The following is a 16,632-nucleotide window of genomic DNA, read 5'->3' on the forward strand; positions in this document are numbered from 1 at the left end:
ATGGGGGAAGGAAAAGCTGTGCAAGGAAGCAGAGCCAGGAATTCACTCCCTGCTTCCCCCAGGCTGGTGGGTGTTCATCTCTCCCCAGGTAAGCAGGGCTCCATTCCAGGCACTTGACACAAACTCCATCACTTCCAGCATCCCCCCCTTCCTGCTTCTGTCCCTTCTTTCCAGACTGATTCTTCTTCTACATGGCCTGGGAGTCCCCTGGAGCCAGGTCAGGGTCCCCTGTCCCAGCTGTGTCTCTCCCCCTTTCTGGTGCTCCCCCAACCCCCTCACTGTCAGGGCAGGATGAGGAACAGGAAAGGCCTTGGCTCTGGGCAGGACCAAAAACCTCCTGGACTCTTCCTGGCCCAAATCCAAGCCCAGCCCCAGAGAAGCCCCCGGGAAGGAAGTTAACTCCTCCCAGCCCAAACCAGTCCCCAGCACCAGGGACCAGCACTGTCAGTGCTGTGCACCCAGCCCTGGCAATGAGGCATCAGGATAGTTACCGTGGCCACTGTCCTGGTTTGAAAGACAGGTGTTTGCTAAGAAAGGCAGAAGCCTCTCTTGAAATGGAAAAATGTAAATCTTTTCCTGCCAAATTATTATAATTTTGAAATTAAGGCGCTCTCAGACAAAGATATGGGAATAGGAATAACAGTTCTTTACTAGGAAAAAGAAAAATACAGTAATACAAAAAACACAAAACATTGACAGAGTCAGAATCCAACCTGACACCCCATCAGTCAGTCAGGGTGTTGGTGCAGTCCCATTAAATGGTGGCTGCATCCTCCTGCAGTGACAGGTGTGGTTCAGTTGGAGCAGTGCTCCTGTAGAAGGTGCAGTTTTCCTCTGAAGGTCCAGTGATGATGAAGAAGGGTCTGTTTTTTCTCTGGAATCCAGTGGAAAAAGGCTGCTGTGATGTTCTAAAGCTCAGATTTTGTCTAGGTAGGAAAGTCTTGGCTCCTCCCCATGGCTGGAGCATCTCCCAATGGGATGATGGAATTTTATCAGCCATGCACTGGGAGTCAATGGCCCATTAACAGGAGATATCTCCTGGAGGGAGGATGGGTTGTGGGAAAGATAAAGAACACTGCCCCACCTGGTTTTAACAGGTGGTGATAGAATGCACACTTTTGGTTACATCCTGCTTTGCAAGCCAAGACAGCAACCAACTGTAGCAATGGAGTTTTATGATGGTTGCCATGGCACTGACCTTTCCACAGTACTGTGGGATCGTTTCCATGGCAAATGAGTTGTGCAAATGTCGTACAAAGTCCCTGGAAACTGGTTAATTGATGGTTGCCATGGAAATTGCAGCAATGGAGGGTGTCTGTGTAGGTTGTCATGGCAACCAGCCTTGGCAACAGGCCCTGAAATGGTTGTGGTGGCAGCCAACCACAGCAACAGGTCTCAGTGAAATGTCCATGGCAACATGGCAGTGTATCCATGATGGTTGCCATGACAGCCATCCCAAGTGGTGGTTACCATGGAAACAGTCCCTGGCTTAGCATTTCCATGTCTGGTTGCCATGGTGTTGGGCACCAGCAGCACGTTGGGCTGATGCTTGTCATGGTGACATCACAGCTCTGGAATTCCATGGCACAAGCCCATAGCAATGGGGTCCTATTGCTGGTTTCCATGGCAACTGAGCATCACAAGTGGTTCAAGCCTTGCTTGCTGTGGCACCACACTTAGGAAGGAATCCTAAATTAACAGTTGCTGTGGTAGTTGCTGTAGTAACAAGTGTGATTGATAATTGCTGTGTTAACGAGTTCCCTGGGTGGTTGTGGATGTCCCATTCCTGTAAACAGTGAAGGGCTTTGAGCAATCTGATCTGGTGAAGGATGTGCCTGCTCATTGCAGGGGGGTCAGATGAGAGCAGAGCTCTTCCAACCCAAATCATTCTCTGGCTGTATGGTGAACAGGGGCTGCTCAGTGGACTTTGCTGGCTGATCCTGGTACCTGATCACCAGAGTCTGCCCTGTCCTTTCAATCTTCAGTGTTTGCTCTCTGTGTATTCCAGCTTCACTCCGTGTGTGTTTGTGTGCTTTAAGGGCCTGAGGAGCCCCGGGGCCAACTCTGTGCTGCTGTGCTGGGCTGCGGGGCTGGCCCTGGGGCTGCAGCAGCTGCCCGAGCTGAGCATCTGCTGAGCATTCCAGACACAGAGTGGCTGTCCCTGACCTGCCGTGCCTCCAGTTCCTGCTGCAGGGCCAGACAGGACTGGGCTGCTCTGCAGGGCTGGGGATGGGACGTGGATTTCAGTGCTGGCAGAGGGAGAGAAGGAGCAGATTGAAGCAAGGCTGTGCCTGGGACTGGTTGAGTGCCACGGGAGCTTTAGCAGAGTATGGGAAGAAGGCAGGTGTTGGGAATCCCACAGGAATTGGCCATTCCTCAGCCAAACACTGCTTTTTTTATTTGAAGAAATAGGAGGGAGGCCAGAGGGACATCAGTAAAGCTCTGGGAGCTCCCAGGGTCAGAGGGAGCTGGGGAAATGGGGCACTGGGTAAAGTCTGCCAGGGAACCAGCACAGACCTAGGCCAGGCTAGGAGAGCTGCAGTGGGGGTGACCAAAGGCCTCGGGGGGCTGGGACCCCCCCTGCCAGCAGCAATGACATTTGTGTCCCCTGGCTGTGGCTGCTGTCCCTCCCACTGAGACCCATGAGATGACACCAGTTTATTCCAGCGCCAGGGCTGGTGGCCTCCTCTCCAATCCCACAGAGCTTTGGAGGGCTCCTGCTGCTCTCCTGCCCTCACCATTCCCACCCCACATCCCACTGCTCAGGGACAGCCACGAGCAACCTGTGAGGCCACCAGTCCCCATTGCCAGGGGATGGGGTCAGGGCTTGTGTGTCCTGCTTGGCACAGCCCAGGCAGGGCTTTCACAGCCACATTCCAGAGTCCATTTCCACCTGGACCCGCTGGTGCCTCTGAGTTCTGCTTCCCCAGCCCCAGGGACGCTCTCCTTGTCTGCCCATTCCCCCACGGTCTCTGGGCAGGGATGGCCTCAGTGGGGGCTGCTGACATCCTCAGCAACTTGGAGGCTGCTGCTGAATTTTACAGCTCCAGAGGCTTGTTCAGCCTTCAGCTCTTCAGTTCAGGAACTCAGTGCCCCAGGGCTCATGAACATTTCAAATCACCCTAACAAGGGAAGCCCATGGGAATAATTTAAGTCTTAATTCCATTGTGGTTAATTAGACAGATTTCAGAATTGTACTGAAAATGAATGCATTACATTTAAAAATGACAGAATATTTTTTTCCTGTTTCTTCTTTTCCAGTCTATACACTGTTATCAGCAATCTCCAGTTGACATTGATCCCAAGCACCTCCTAATGCAGTCTGAAGAAATATGAAAATCAAGACCCTTTATGGCTGACTTTGTCCCTACCCCCACCCCACCATTTCCCCCATCCAACCCCTGGCACTCAGAGCAGCCTTGTGCAAATCTGAGCTCCCTCCCCTCCAGGCTGTGCCTGCAGCTTTCAGCTCCTTGGCACCAACTCCCACCTGCTTTCCTTGGAGAAGGAGCTGCCCCAGACACAGAGGGATGTTCATTTCTTGTCAGCAAACAAACCAAAGGCAGGCACAGCTCCATAAAAATCAGAATTCCAGCCCAAGGAGTTCTGGGCAATGGAGCCACATCCAGGGGTGTCCCCAGGGCTCAGGACTGGGGCCAGGGCAGTGAAATCTCTTTCTTGCTGATCTGGACGAGGGCATGGAGGGCACCCTGAGTCAGTGTCCAGGTGAGGCCAAGCTGGGTGGGAGTGTGGCTGTGCTGCAGGGCAGGAAGCTCTGCAGAGGGATCTGGACAGGCTGGAGCCATGGGCCCAGGACAATTGGATGAGGTTCACCAAGGCCAAGGGCTGGGACCTGCCCTGGGCTCACAACCACCCCAAATCCCTGCCTGTGCCCTGCCCCTGATCCCCACAGCCTGTCCTGTTTCCTTCATCCCTGCATTGCCAGGGACTTTCTGGGACAAGGCAGCTCTGCTGTGGGGATGGAGGGAGGTGCAAGTGCCAGCACTGCAGTGGGAACCACAACTCATCAGGTTTGTGTCCTTTGGGGGTCAGCAACTGGTGAGACTCAGAGGAACAGAAGGTTTCACTTCGTGGCCAACATAAAACAAAGTACCCTTGATAAAATTCAATAAACTTCCAAATTCTTTCCTCAGCTCTGTACAATGTCAAAGCAGTATCTGATGTATCCACCATGAACAAGGTATTTCCATATAGGAACAGTTTTAGACACAGACATTAGAAAGGGTGATTCTATGATAGATTTAAACACAATTATTATGTTGACTAATGTGGAATGACCAGAGAACAAGAGGAGGAGGAAATCTGGGAGCAATGGCAAGGCCATAGGAGCTGGTCTAGGGAAGAGATGTCCTTAGACATGGCCATTTAAACAGGAGAGGTGAAAACACCCAAATGAAGAGGGACATGAAATAATAGACAGTGTAGTGGTAACACAGGTACAGGGGAAGATCAGTATTTCTTGTCCTGCCATCTGTACACACCCAGGAAATTTCTGTTCTCTCCTGGTGGGAAATTTTTGACATTTCATAAAGTACTCAAATGCCCCAGCTAATGAGATGTGCTCATGCACCTCACAAGCTGCAGGTCCCCTACAGCCCCAGAGGGCTCCTGTCCCATAAACATCTGCTCCAGCCCATTCCAAAATCGGGAGCAGCATCATCCCAAGATCATCCAGGAGCTGAGGTTGGAAGGGACCTCAGCAAGTCAGCAGCCAAACCTGTCAGAAACTGGGTCAGACCAAGGGGTTCAAGGCTTGATTTGGTGTGGATTGGAAAATCCCAAAGACCAGGGATGGGGCAGCATCTCAGAACCTGTCTAAGCCCATGGGAACAAAGGTTTTCCACATATCCTGTCTGATGTCCCGTCATTCCCCTTCCACCCATTGTCTTTTGTCCCCCCCAGCCCCCCCAGTGCAGAGCCTGGCTCTGTGTTCTCCATCAGCTCCTGGCTGGCACTGCCAGGCTGGCATGAGGAGCCCCTCAGCCTTCCCTGCTCCGGGCTGGACAAGCCCAGCTCCCTCAGCCTCTCCTCACAGCCAAAGGGCTCCAGCCCCACCTTGGAGGCCCTTCCCTCACCCTGCTCCAGCTGCCAGACATCTTTCTTGCCCTGGGCAACCCAAACCATGCCCCAGTGACCTGGATAATCCATGTCCTTGATGTCCTGGTCACACAGCCCAGGGTGCTCCTGCCCTGCCTTGCTGCCAGGGCACTCGGCTGCCTCCTGCCCAGCTCCTGCCCACCAAGAGTTTTCTGCCAGGGCTGCTGGATTCTGGGAGGGCTGTGGATGTTGTCTACCAGAATTTCAGCCTTTGACACCATGTCCCAGAGCATTTACTGGAAAAGCTGAAGCCTGTGGCTTGGACCAGTTCACCCTTCTGTGGGCTAAGAACTGGCTGGATGTTCGGGCCCAGAGAGTGGTGGGGAATGGTGCCACATCCAGCGTGTGTGCAGTGGTGTCCCATAGGGATCAGTGTGGGCCCAGTCCTGTTTAACATCTTGATTGGTGATCTGGATGAGGGAATTGAATACCCCATCAGCAAATGTGCAGATGGCAGCAAGCTGGCTGTGAGTGTGGGTGTGCTGGAGGGTAGGAGGGCTCTGCACAGGGACCTGGACAGGCTGGATCCAGGGCCCAAATCCAACAAGGTGAGGTTTAACAAGACCAAGTGCTGGGTCCTCCACTTTGGCCACAACAACCCCTGCAGTGCTCCAGGCTGGGGACAGAGTGGCTGGACAGCAGCCAGGCAGAAAGGGACCTGGGGACACTGATGGGCAGCAGGCTGGACATGAGCCAGCAGTGTGCCCAGGTGGCCAAGAAGGCCAATGGCTCCTGGCCTGGATCAGGAATGGTGTGGCCAGCAAGAGCACAGCTGCTGTGCCACCCCTGACCAGCTCCCAACTCTGCACACAGACATTGCTGCTGCAGCTCCAGAGAAGGAAGCAGAAGGAAGCTCCAGAGAAGGGGGATCTCCAGTGCAAACTTTGTTGGGATATCCTTTAGTTCGTTTAAAGCCACAGAGAACGAACACAACCCCTATTGACAGAGTCTGGGGCCACAGACATGGTGGAAAGACAGAAAAATGAGAAATGTCATAAATAATGCGTTTATTTTGTGGACAAGATTGTTAGACTAAAACAGAGGTAAAAACTCCCTAAAATCAAAAATTAAGAACTATAAAAAACGACTCATATTACAAGTGACTTGCAGAAATTGGCAACAGGTTTAATGTTTCTTAAACCATCCAGAGATCAGTGTCCACACTGCAGCCTTGAGGTCCTGGTTCCTCAGGTTATAGATGACAGGGTTCAGAGCTGGAGGCACCACTGAGTACAGAACTGACAATGCCAGATCCAGGGATGGGGAGGAGATGGAGGGGGGCTTCATGTAGGCAAACACTGCAGTGCTGACAAATAGAGAGACCACAGCCAGGTGAGGGAGGCAGGTGGAAAAGGCTTTGTGCTGTCCCTGCTCAGAGGGGATCCTCAGCACAGCCCTGAAGATCTGCACATAGGAGAAAACAATGAACACAAAACAACCAAAAGCTAAACAAATACTAACAGCAAGGAGCCCAAGTTCCCTGAGGTAGGATTTGGAGCAGGAGAGTTTGAGGATCTGGGGGATTTCACAGAAGAACTGGCCCAGGGCATTGCCCTGGCACAGGGGCAAGGAAAATGTATTGGCCGTGTGCATGAGAGCATTGAGAAAGGCACTGGCCCAGGCAGCTGCTGCCATGTGGGCACAAGCTCTGCTGCCCAGGAGGGTCCCGTAGTGCAGGGGTTTGCAGATGGACACGTAGCGGTCGTAGCACATGATGGTCAGCAGGGCAAGCTCTGCTGAGATGAAGAGCACAAAGAAAAAGAGCTGTGCAGCACATCCTTCATAGGAGATGTGTCTGGTGTCCCAGAGGGAATTGTGCATGGCTTTGGGGACAGTGGAGCAGATGGAGCCCAGGTCAGTGAGGGCCAGGTTGAGCAGGAAGAAGAACATGGGGGTGTGCAGGTGGTGGCCGCAGGCTACGGCGCTGATGATGAGGCCGTTGGCCAGGAGGGCAGCCAGGGAGATGGCCAGGAAGAGGCAGAAGTGCAGGAGCTGCAGCTGCCGCGTGTCTGCCAATGGCAGCAGGAGGAAGTGGCTGATGGAGCTGCTGTTGGACATTTGCTGTGTCTTGGCATGGGGATCTGTAAGAAAAGTAATGATGGAATAGTTCAGTTTGGAGAGGCCTTTGAATATCCCAGCCCAGCTTGGTGGCACTTTCCCCCCACTGCGTGCCCAGGGCTCTGCTGCCTGGAGCTGTCCCTGCCAGCAGCTGCTTCCCTGTGCCCAGGGCTGGGCCCTACCAGTGCTGCCAGAGCCCAGCCCAGCCCTGGGTGCTCAGCTCTGCCCTGCACACCCCTCCCAGCACAGGGCACTGCCCAGGCCCAACTCTGCCTCTGCAGGCTCTGATGGCAACATCACAACAACCTTGAGGAGGCTGGAAAAGCGACACTGATTCTGCCTGTATGGGGCCCTGTACTGATTTCTTTCTTTGCCTGGTTTACTGAGATCTAAGAGAATTTTTAAAAATTTTTCTCAACCTAAACTGAGAGATGAATATCAATGTGCAATCTCCCAGCAATGCAACCCAGTGCAGCAGATTAAAAAAGCAGGACTTTGCCTTTTATGCAGCCCCTTTCTCACTGTGCTCCCTGTTTAATCTCCTTGGAAATGTTCTGCAGTCAAATGTCATGCTGAGAACCCAGCACTATCTTCATCACACAAGGACAAACCTTCCAAGCCTCACCAGGTGTCTCCTTCCACCCAGACCTTGTCCCCCAGTGCTGGGAGCAGCTCCCAGGGCTGGCTGAGAGCTGTCCCTGGCAGGCAGCAGAGTCCCTGCCCCAGCACAGCGCCCTGGGCTGCAGGATCCTGCTCTGCACCACAGCCCTGGGCACCCCTGGCTGCTCTACACAAGAGATCATCAGAGAATGTACTCACACAGTCTGCAGGCATTGGGATGTTCCAGCTTTAGGAGATCACTGCAGGAGCTGCAGCTGCATTGTCCTGCAGCCAGAGGCTTCCTGTGTCAAGGGCTGGGAGTGATTCTGCCCCAGTCACTTCTCAGCATCTTCTCAGCCCTGACTGATTCAAGCTCTCTGTGCCTCTGTGCTGTGCCCGGGGTGGCTGCAGGCAGTGCCCCAGCACTGCTGAGCTGTGCACAGGAACTGCTCCTCAAGAGAAATGTGATTTTGAAGCTCTTCTTGGTTGCCAGGATCACATTCTGTGCAGGGGGCTCAGCCCAGCTCATCAGCACAGACACATCACAAGGACTTTAATGACCCTCTTGGGGTTTGTGCTGGGGCCCTGAACATCAGTCCCTGAGTGGGAGCTGAAGAAACCTCTCAAGAACTCCAAGTCACAGTCAAGCTCCAAAGTTTCCTAAAGTTTTAATGGGTTCCACTGAGGGACACAACTGAGAAAGTGTCCCCAGGTTCCAGTTAGAGCAGGAAATTGGAGGCAGAGATGACAGGTGGGGACAAAGTGAAGCCAAATCTTGGTGCCCTGGAGCACAGCAGGGTCTGTGCCACCAAGGGCTGGGAGGAGACACCTTGTCCTGAGCCACTGGGGCCTCCTGGCACAGCCCCAGCAAGGCTGGCCACTGTCACCCCTTGTCCTGCCCTCAGCATCCCCCCACATCCCAGTGGCCTCAGGGATGTGCTGGGACGAGTCCCTGGGGAGCCTTGGTCAGGAATGGCCCTGGGGGCTCCTTCATGCTCCCAGGGACTGCAGGTTTTTCAGAGGACTTTGGATTTTGCTTTTGCCTTGGAGTCTCTGAGAGCTTTGTGCAATCATGGCCTCCAATTATCTGCTTTAATGAGTCCCTTGAGAGACTTTGTCAGTAACAGCACTCAGTAAGGCTCATTAATGCTTCAAGGTACTTCAGTTTTTTAAGCTACTTTCCTTCCTCCTTTCTCGTCTGAGAGATTTTTGGGCAGTCTTGGCCACCCATTTTCTCCTCCAAGGAGTCCATGAGGAGCCTGTGTTGGGGATGGACCTCAGTGAGACCCATTAATGCTTTGAGACACTTTGGGTTTTTCTTCTAACTTGGACTCCTGGAAAGGTTTGTGCAATCTCCTCTCAGGCCCTGAGCTTCAAGGGCTCAGCACCAAATGCACCACGGGGCTGATTGGGATCAAGCAAGTCCTGACAAACCATGGCTCTGCCTTGATTTCCCTCTGGTTTGGTGCCATTCATTAGGAAGATTTTCAAATCCAGTTATGGAGACATATTTCCAAGAGATTCTGAGAAATACACAATCTTATTTTAAAGGGTGTATTTCATTACTATTCTCTTTAGAGGAGGGGTGATTGCAGCATTCTGTGATTGATATTCATCCAGGGTCTCCCCTCAGGAGGTCTGGCCTGCTCAGAGAAGCTGTGCCATGAGGTCTGAGCCACTGTGGACAACCTTGCTCCACATTCCCCAGCCCCATCCTGTCTGTCCTTACTCACCTGGGACTTGCTTAGCTTGGAGAATTGGCAACATTCAGGAAAAGAGATTGTTTTTTTTTTTTTAATCTAAAACTCCTTAATTTCCTCCTTGAAAACAGACACCTTAGATTAGTGTGTGCCAGCCCAAGGTACCACCATCAGGTTCCCCTTTCCAAACTCAGAAATCTGCAATGAATGTTTCAGACCTCTGGACTCTTTGGTTCCTTGAGGCCCTGCAGTGTCGCAAAGGCCCCTTGGTTCCATAAGGTTCTGTTCTGTCACAATGGAGATTTGGGTCCATGGGGCCCCACGGTGTCACAATGCTCTTTCTGTTCCATGACATCTTGCTCTGTCACAGGGGACTTTTAGGTCCTCGAGGTTCCATACTCTCAACAATGGTCTCTGTAGTTCCAGAGTGTCACAATGGACTCTTGGTTCCAGGTGGCCCCACAGTGTCACCGTGGTCTCCTTGGTTCCACAAGGCCGTGCAGTGTCACAATGGCTCACAGGTTCCATGAGGCCCCACAGTGTCACAGTGGCCCCTTGGTCCCATGAGTTTCCCCAGTGTCACAATGGTTCCTTGGCTCCACGTGGCCCAGGTGTCTCACAATGGACTCTTGGTTCCGTGGGGCCCCGCAGTGTCACAGGGGTTTCCTTGGTTCTGTAGGGTCACAATGGACACTGCAGCGCCCCCTGCTGGCCGGGAGGACCTGGCACTGTGCGAGCACCTCCTGGTGGCCGACCCCTGCAACTGTGAGTGGCTTGTACTGGTTTGTACTGGTTTGTGCTGGGACGAGGCTGGGGTCACTGGGTAGTACTGGGTTATACTGAGAGAGGCTGTGTGAGTGTCCAGGAGGACCTAACACTGTGTGTACTGGTTGTACTGGGTTATACTGGTTTATACTGGGATGGGGTGCTGGGGTGTTTCTGATTTGGACTGGGTTCCACTGGGAAAGGGAGCAGGGGCGTATGAGTGCCCCCTGCTGGCTGGGAGGACCTAGTGGCCGACTGTGTGTTACACTGGGTTATACTGATTTGTATTGGGATGGGGTGCTGGGGGTGACTGTGTTGTAGTGATTGATACTGGGTTATACAGGGATATTCTGTATTTTACTGGGTCAGACTGGGGTGTACTGGGTTATACTGGGAGGTGTCTTGGGGATGCCTGGCACTCCACTGGCAGTGACTTCAGGTTGTGCTGGCCTTACTGGTTTATGCTGGGAGCTGCCACCATGGGCTCAGGGGTTCAGGGGTGGCTCCAAGTGCTTACTGGTTTGTACTGGTGCCTTCCCAATATAAACTTGGGAGCCACAGGACCACACTAGGAGCCCGTAGACTACACTGGGAATGGGTTTGGGTGCATGAGGCCATACTGGTTTATACTGGGAACTGCTGCCATGAGCCTCAGGAGATCAGGAGTGCTTACGGGTTTATACTGGTGCCTTCCCAGTCCACACCTGGGAACACTGGTAGGCACTTGTGGCTGGGCAGGACCTCAAGGCTGAGCTGACCTTCACCAGAGCCTTGCTGATCCTCAGCTTCTCCAACTTCTCAGCCTGGCAACACTGCCTGTGGCTGCTGATGCCCACCAGGAACTACGGCAAGGGCACTGCCCCCTGGAAGGCTGAAGGAAGGCGAGGGATTCCCTAAAAAACTCCCCCAATTTTGCGAGATCCCCAAAATTTTCCAGCCCGTCCCTCGCCTAAAGTGGGAGCTGCTGGGTTCTGTTGCGTTGAATGGGTAGAGCTGGTGTTCCTAAATCCCTATTGTCTTCAATGAGTAGATCTCGTTTCCCTAAATCCCGACTGACTTTAATGGGTAGACCCGAACTCCTGGATACTTGGGTGCCCCCATCAAGATATTGGGATTTCCCCCGGTATCCCCTAGAGATTTTGGGGTGCCTCCTTTGCCCACACAGAGCTGGAGCTGCTGCAGAATACCATCTTCACCAACCCCATGCACCAAAGCACCTGGCTGTACCTGCACTGCATCCTCTCCTGAGGTAACTCAGGGCTCCCTCCCACCCCTGATGTCCTCACCTGGAGTTCTGGGGTACCCCTGAATTTTGGGGTGCGCCCCGACAGCCCCACAGCTGCCAAGGGTCATCTGTGTCCACGTCAACTGGGAGGACAGTGGCCATCATCTTCTCCTGGCCGGTCAGGCTGAGTCAGGGCACTTGGGTGCCCAAAAATAACCTGGATATCCCTGAAAATTATCTGGGTACACCTGGATACTGCCCAAAATCAACTGGATCCCCCCCAGCAATCACCTGGGTAGACCTGGCTATCCCCAAAAATCACCTGGGTACCCCCAGAAATCACCTGGATACACCTGGGTACCCCTTGCACACCTGGATCACGAAACAACCCCTGGGCCCCCCAAAAACTAGTGTCTCAAACATCCTCATTGCTTTGACTGGGTAGACCTGGCTCCCCTAAACCTTATTACTTTTAAAGGCTAGACCCGTTGTCCCTAAATTCTTACTCATTTCAATGAGTTAGCTCTGGGGTCCTGTTTATCTCCATTTATCTCTACAAATCCCTCCCAGTAGTCCCACTTTTGCTTCAGTGCTCCCAGTCACCCCAGTGTCCCCCCTTAGCCCTTCCCAGTGCTCCCAGTTTAAACAGTAACTCTTCCCAAGCAAGCCCTATCAATGGACGGACCTGGTGTCCCTAAATCTCTATTGACTTCACTGGGGTAGACCTGGTGTCCTTCAATTCCTGTTGACTACAGTGGGCAGAGCTGATGTCCCAGTATTTTTGGTGCTAAAAACACCAATTTTGGGCTCAAAATTCCCAGATTTCAGCTGAAAATGGAAAGTTTTTTGGCTTACCTGGAGGCACAGCTCCAGCATGGACAGCAGGTGAGGGATCAGGGATTCCGGATTGGCCTCCAGGAATTCATCCAGGACATCCAGAGCATTGGCACTGCAATCCTGGAGTGGAAATTCCCAGAATTCAGCCCAAGATTTCCTCCAAATTTACTCACATTTCCCTATTTTGGGGCCAAATTTCCTCAAAATCCCATTGATTTTAATGGATAGACCAAGTGTCCCGAAATCCATATTAACTTTAATGGGGTAGACCTGTTGTCCATAAGTCCCTATTGATTTCATTAGTCATGTCTGATGCCAAAAAAATGTGTATTGGGAGATTGACATTACAAGAGATGAGGCAACTGAGAGACGTTGTCAAAGATGGTTTATGGCCTCATGGTGTCAGTCTCATAGAAGGGTGAGACATTAAAGGTGTTACATCCAAAGCCATAATATCAGAACCTGCCTCATTCTTAGTTACAATGTCTTATGTTCGTTTTTTAGCCAATCAAATACTTCTGTGAAGTTTTCTAGCATTCTTTTATGCCAATAATTAATTGCTTTCCTTCTCATGGCTTTGCCACAATGCATCATTTTTCAACCAATCCTATAACACTTCATAAACCTACACTGATAAATCTTAAACTTCTAACTAACTTTATAACAGGTTCTATTGCTAAGCTTTAAAATCTTTTACTATCTTACTCAACATACTGCTTTGCTTACAGAATGCATATTTCTCTTTGCTTAAAATATATTTCTACTTAGACTAAAATTTATATTCTTGTTTTATATCAATTTTCCTTTTCATGCTCTGATTCCCAAGCCTTCTCCAAGGTCCTAGGTCAAACCTTGTATCCATCTCAATCTCTGAGCCTGTTTGCACAAGGCCCTGAGAGCTCTCTGTGCCTGCATTTCCCACACCACCTGTCATCTCTGCCTCCAATTTCCTGCTCACACTGGAACCTGGGGACACTTTCTCAGTCGTGGCCCTCAGTGAGACCCATGAGCAATATCAGACATTTTGGAGTTCGATTCTGTCCAAATTCTTCAGAGGTTTCCTAGAAAACAACAGTTCTGCCTTGATTTCCCTCTGGTCTGGTGCCATTCATTTGGAAGTTTTTCAACTCCAGTTCTGGAGAAATATGACAAAGACCTTCTTAGAAATATCCATTCCAATTTTCAAGGCTGTATTTTGTTACTGTTGTCTTTAGAGCAGAGGTGATTGCAGCATTCTGTGATTGATATTTGTGAGAAATGGATTTGTAAAGGATTCTCAAAGCCTGACTGAAAGCTCACACAGTCTTGTACATCTGGATGCAAACTCTGAGATAAGGTGTGCTGACTCAGAAAGGCCCTGGAATAGAGAAGACATTGTTGAGAGAGATTGAACTAGAAACAAGTTTCAAACAATGGCCTTGCAAATATATCAGATATTTTGGAGAATTAGAACTGTGAAAGATGCATTGTGACAATGGGGTAGAATAATAGGTGATTTGTGTTAGAATTATTTCCACCATTGTGTGGCAAAAGGTAATAGACTGAAAAACATTATTAAAATATTGTAACCAGGAAATAACTTGACTTCAGATGGAATGGAATTGAGTTTTAAATCTCTTATGTTTCACCCTTCAATGAGACTGATAATGGAATAAAATATTTTTAAAACCCCTCTTAGTTTCCCATCTCTGTAGAGCTAGGAATTTCCAACAGTGCTGAGCCCCTGGACATCAGTCCCTGAGAGGAAGCTGAAGGAAAACTTCTCAAGAAATCAAAATTAAATTGAAACTCCAAAGTTTATAGAAGTTTTAATAGAGGGATATGACTCAGAAAATGTCCCCAAGTTCCAGTTAGAGCAGAACACTGGAGGCACTGATGACAGGTGAGGACAAACAAGGGAAAGGTGTCTCTGATGCTGAGCACACCTGGATGTGTTTCAGGAATGCAAAGGGCCAAGGGCTGAGCCCCAGCCCCTGGCAAGGCAGATCCTGTCCCTCCCTCATTGCTCAGGGCTCTTCCCAGGCCACTGGGCTCTGGCCATGTGCAATGCCAAGGGCAGCACCATGGGGCGGCCCCTGCCAGGCTGCTGAGCAGGGACAAGGAGGCAATGAGGCCCCAGCACAGCAAGGCTCACTTGTCCCCTGCTGGCCTCAGGCCCAGGGCCAGCCTGCATGGCCCAAGTGCTGCAGGAGTTGGCTGTGTCAGGGCCTTTCAGCTGCTGCCCATCCCTGTGGCCTCTGCAGCCCAGGCTGTCCTACGGTGTCCATGCCCTGCGCCTCTGTCCCTGCAGGCTGTCGTCATCCCCCGGCTGCCCCACCTCGCTGGCCCCTTCCTTTGCTGACAGCTCTGCCTCCTGCCTGCCTCTGCCTGCACACACAAAGCCTTGGCCTTGACACCAAGAGAGTTCATTCAATTTTTACTGTGCCTGTGAACTTTCAGCAGAGAAACATGGCATGCAGGAGCTGCTTTCCCAGCAGAGACTTTCAGAAGAGAAGAGAAACACATCTGGCTAAAGGGTGCAGTGATAGAAAAAACAAAGATTGATTCGGGAACTTGGCATGGGTTTTATAGAAATGGTAAATTAGAATACGCATGCAGTCACTAAATATAAGCAACACACTTGTAGAATCACGTGTCCACATAAGTTTAGGAGTTATCCCACAATGGACCTGAAGCCTGAAAAAAAGGATGTCCTCTTGAGCACGAAATCAGTGTTAAGGAGTCTTATTCTGGTATTTTGGAGGTTGGGTGACAGTGGGTCCTCACAGAACCAAGGTGACCAGGTTATAGCACAGAACCTCGTGGAACAAAGGGTCCATGGTGACACTGCAGTACTGTTGCTGAGAGTATGAAAGCTCATGGAACCAGAAGTTCATTGTGACCAAGGGGCCATTGGGACACTGCAGATCCAAGGAGACCATTGTGACACTGAGGAACCTCATGGAACCAAGGGTCCATTGTTACACTGTGGGGACTCATGGAAGCAAGAGTCCATTGTGACATTGCAGGGCCTCATGGAACAATGGAGACTATTATGAAACAGCATCACAGAGGTAATGAGGTTGGAAAAGACCTTTGAGAGCACGAAGTCGAACCTATCACCTAACATCACCTCATCAACTAAACCATGGCTCTGAGTGCCACGTCCAGTCTTTTTTTAAATGCCACCAGGGGTGGTGACTCCACCACCTCCCTGGGCAGAAGATTCCAGTGCCCAGTCACTCTTTCAGTGAAGAATTTTTTCCTGATGTCAAACCTATACTACCCCTGGCTCATCTGCAGACTGTGTCCTCTCATTCTGTCAGGTGCTGCCTGGGAGAAGAGACCAACCCCCACCTGACTACAGCCTCTGTTCAGGTGGTTGTAGAGAGTCTCACTGGAGACCATTGTAGCCATTGGGGCCATTGCAGCACGGCAGGGCCTCATGGAATCAAGGGGACCACAGTGACAGTGTGGGGCTCCATGGGACAAAGGGGCCATTCTGACACTGGAACCAAGGAGATCATTGTTACACTACAGGGCATCATGGAACCAAGGAGGCCATGAGGACACTTTGAGGTCACGTGGAACCAAAGGACCATTGTGGCACTGCAGGGCCTCATGGAAACAAGGACACAAGAGTGACCCTGTGAGCTCCAAGGGACCGAGGGGGCATTCTGACACTGCAGAACCAAGGAGACCATTGTGACACTATGGGGCATCATGGAGCTGAGAGTCCTTTGTGACACAGCAGGGCCTCATGAAACCATGGAGGTCATTTTTACAATTTGAGGTTTTGTGAAACAAAAGGGCCATTGTGGCATTTCAGGGCCTTATGAAATCAAGGGGCCATTGTGACACTGCAGGGCCTCATGGAATCATGGAGTCCATTGTGGCACTACAAGACCTCATGGAAGCAAGGAACCATTGTGACACTATGGAGTCCTGGCAGGCCAAGGGGCAATTGTCACAATGTGTGGCACCATTGAACCAAGGAGTCCATTGTGACACTACAGGGCCCCATGGAACTGAGGATTCATGGAACAGTGCTGGACCCCATGGAACCAAAGGTCCATTGTGACACTGTGGGGCCTCATGGAATCCTGGAGGCCATGATGACACTTTGAGGCCTCGTTGAACCAAGGGGCTCTGCAGGACTTTGTGCAACCAAGGAGACCCTTCTGCCATTGTGAGTCCCCGTGGAACCAGGGCTCCATTGGGATACTGCAGTGTGGGAAATGCAGGCACAGAGAGCTCTCAGGGCCTTGGGCATACAGGCTCAGAGATAGAGATGGGTACAAGGTTTGACCTGAGACCTTGGAGAAGGCTTAGAGAATTAGAGCATTAAAG

At 51.3% G+C, this 16,632-nt stretch overlaps 1 long non-coding RNA gene across 1 annotated transcript in view; it reads left to right on the forward strand.

Annotated features, from left to right (window-relative positions):
• Positions 1 to 16,632, forward strand: part of LOC148218288 (uncharacterized) — a 256,820-nt gene that overhangs the window by 172,846 nt on the left and 67,342 nt on the right. The window lies entirely within an intron of this gene.

The sequence above is a fragment of the Sturnus vulgaris genome, unplaced genomic scaffold (assembly GCF_052056855.1).
Source record: "Sturnus vulgaris isolate bStuVul1 unplaced genomic scaffold, bStuVul1.hap1 Scaffold_192, whole genome shotgun sequence".
Classification (NCBI taxonomy): Eukaryota; Metazoa; Chordata; class Aves; order Passeriformes; family Sturnidae; genus Sturnus; species Sturnus vulgaris.